The sequence below is a fragment of the Gossypium hirsutum genome, chromosome D03 (assembly GCF_007990345.1).
Source record: "Gossypium hirsutum isolate 1008001.06 chromosome D03, Gossypium_hirsutum_v2.1, whole genome shotgun sequence".
NCBI lineage: Eukaryota > Viridiplantae > Streptophyta > Magnoliopsida > Malvales > Malvaceae > Gossypium > Gossypium hirsutum.
The window spans coordinates 13,684,977-13,688,427 of record NC_053439.1 but is presented as its reverse complement, the minus strand read 5'-3'; the positions used below and the strand labels follow the sequence as shown (position 1 = coordinate 13,688,427).

Here is a 3,451-nt window from a genome sequence, read left to right as displayed (position 1 = left end):
TTTTTGCTGCTTGAGTTGTGTAAGTGGCAGAAATGGAGTGAAATACTGCCGAAGGAAGTTTGAATTGGTCATGGAGGAAGTTGAAGAAAAAATAGTGAAGTGATAAGGGGAGGGAATTGTGGAGAAAATTGAAGGGTGGTTGAGAGGGAGAGTTGTGCAGATTTGGGGCATTGGTACTCAAGGTTTTGGCTAGGCTTGTGCCGAATTAGTCACTGGGCAATAAAAGTTTTTGGTTTTGGGAATGTTTGCCTTTTTCTGTGGAAGTTTTCGCCAACTTCGGGTTACTTTCTTTTCGCGTTAAGTGTACATTTCAGCAAGTAACGAACTCGTTTCTGCTCATCTTCTCTTTTTCTTTATTTTGGCCAAAACTCTCCTTTCTCTTCTCTTCTTTTGTTGTCGAAAGCTCCTCTCCTCCTCCCCTCTTCATTTAGTTTTTTTTCTTCTCTCATTCTTCCTTCCCAAACTGATTCTTTCTCCCCCTTTTAGTCGAACCCTTCTCTCTCCTTGTTACCGAATTTCACAACTATCCTCCCCCACATTTCTTTTTCTTTTTCCTCCTCACATATTCAGTTTCTCCCCAATCAACTCCAACCCCTCTTATTTCCTATGATCACCAAATTCCCTACCTTTTTGGGGCCAATCCTCGGGATACTTCTCATCATCCTACTCTTGCACGTTGGGTAAGTATAGCAAATTAAGTGATTCCCCTTTAACAAATCAACTTAAGTGCTTACCAATTACAGTTGGTGCCTAAGAATCTCGTGAAGTGATGAGGGTTGGCCAATACCTGAGTAAGCGAACCGTTCTTCTTCTCTCGATAGAAGTTGGGTAAGTGAGCAATCATAAGAACTTAAGTTTAAATAATTGTATAACTGTGTAATCGATTAACGGAGTTTGATTTCCAAATATAGGTTCGACATCCGTGGATTTTACACGTCTTCACAATCAGGTGTGTATCCACACCACCGCTACCGCAAATCAAAAAAAGCTAAAAAGTCGAAGCACGACAATCGAGGCCACATGAGCGTGCGATCGCTCGTACAGAAAACTGAGCCCACGAAACTGGGCGTTGGACTATAGAGGCCACGATGGGCGTTTCCATGAGCTTAGTACGTAAGTCGGAGGAGGAGTCACTAATTCGTTGCAATGATGGGTCGTTTTTTATGTAGGCTATTGGGATAAAACAAGCATAAGACCCTCCAATAAAATTATTATATTAAAATTTTAGATTGTCAATTTTAATATTTTTGGATCAAATTTAATTGATAAATTTATTTTTTAGCTTTTAAGGTGAAAGAGTCATAAAAAAAACAGAAATATAAAAAAATCAAATTATACAAGGTGTCAAAGTTAAAGGTTATTTTTAGAATGAAAACTAAATTAATACAATGTATAAATATTGGTTATTAAAATTTTTATTATGCTAACTTATAAATAAAAGCACAGCAAATTTATATAAATAAATAATAATAATTAAATAGTATCTGGTTGAATAGTATTTTGAAAATAATTATATCGTAAGCCTAAATGCATAAAATGTTATCACATTGCAATATTTTTTGTTGAAGTCTATTTTTAAAAAAAATTAAGTTTAAGAAAAATATTATTAATACCATAGAATGTAAAACAAAACAAAATTTAATTGCAAAAGAAATATAATTATAAGAGTTACAACCTCATCAAAAAAATTTATACCTATGCTATTGATTAAGCGGTCGGGGTAGGTTTTGCTGGGAGAGGGGCGGAACATGGAGCTGGATTTTGCTTTCCACTAACTTTAGGCTTCACATTCGAACATTGTGATACTGCAGGTCCAGTCGGTCCACTGTGCGTAATTTCAATGTCGGCAAGTTCCACATTTTCACACGGCAAAGTAGCGCTGCAAATAATCTTCACGGCTTCTGGAAGTGCAGAAGTGCCGTGAATGTTTTTGAAACTAATGTTGCTTAGTTTAACTTTTGATTCTTCCTGCATCAACAAAATAATGATTCAATGACCGATTAACTCTTTTTGCTCTCTTACGATTTTGATAAATATGTACATACATTTATTTTGCATTTGTTCCACGGGCAATATTTCTGATCAATTATAATAGGAGAACTGACATTGGTCACGGTAATATCCTCAAAGTGAATGTTAGAACAAGTGCCGCGTTCAGCACCTGGCCAAGTTTTGATTCTAACACCATTGGAAGTGTTAGTGAAGGAGCAGTTTTTTACTGTAACTCCATCAACGGGTTCTTCATTTTTAAACAATCCGAGACTGCCAATACTGATACCATGTCCTGGTCCACAGGTTACTCCATTGATAACCAAATTTTTGGAACCATCCCCAATTGAAACACAATCATCACCAGTTTTTATCTCCGAGTTAAGAACATTGACCCCATCTGATCCCCGATGTGAATCCCATCTGTGTTTGGGCTTTCATCTGGTGCAGATACGGTGAAATGTTCGAAAGTAATGTTTTTGCAGCCTAGAACATTAACGTGGAACTGCTTGTTGTCTTTGGTAGTTATATCTTGTATCATTGCGTTGGTTAAAAAATCAAACCTTGGGTTCTGTTTAATTCCAGAATGAAACAAAAAATAATTATTACTTAATTCTATTTATAAAAACTAAAGTCATAACTTCTCGATAAGAAAATAACTTACAATAGGAAGTGAACCACAATAATCATGGTTTTTGCAGCCTTCCCTTTTATAAGCAGTGGTTCCCTGGCCGTCGAAAAGTCCTCCGCCAAACAATTTGAAATTTTCAATTCTATTGAAGGTAATCCATTTAGGCTCCTTGAAAGCACCAGGGTTTGCCAGAGCCTTCACAGTGCCTTCAACTTGAAGCTCAATAGGAGCCTTGCAAGGACCATCTAAGGTAGCTGTACTTAAAAAATATATCCCTTTTGGAATCACAATTTTTGCTGGAGATGTCGTGGCACATGCTTCTTTCCAAGCATCCAACAATGGCTAAAACAAAATAATAAAAAATAAAAAAAGATACATATAAAGATAAGAGATTTGAAAAATAGTTATGCATACTTTTATCTGCTGACTATAAAATCATATGATCTTTTGCTTACCTTACTCAAATTTGTTTTCTCGTCTGCCTTTGCACCAAACTTTGCAACAACATCAATAACACCACCACCTCCTCCTCCTTGACCTTCAACGGATGATATGGATAAAAGTACTAGTATTAACATGGATGAAACACAATTAAATTGAATAGCCATACTTTATTTTTATTTACTTCAAAGAGAGAATGATTTATGTCTTTTGTTTTGTTTCAAACCATCTTATATAGAGATAGTAAGGCCGAATTACAACCAAATAAACATTTTCTATTTTAACTAGCGTGGGTAAATAATATGACCAAGTTTTACTTACTATAATTAGCACTTCCTTTTCTTTTTGGAAGGGAATTTGCTCGTTCATTTTCCAACAAACTTGATATAG

The 3,451-nt window shown here is 35.7% G+C and overlaps 1 pseudogene; it reads right to left on the bottom strand.

The window, feature by feature from the left end:
• Window positions 1–1,584: 1,584 nt before the first annotated feature.
• LOC107950812 (polygalacturonase-like) lies at window positions 1,585–3,249 on the bottom strand (annotated as a pseudogene).
• Between the last annotated feature and the right edge of the window lie 202 nt (window positions 3,250–3,451).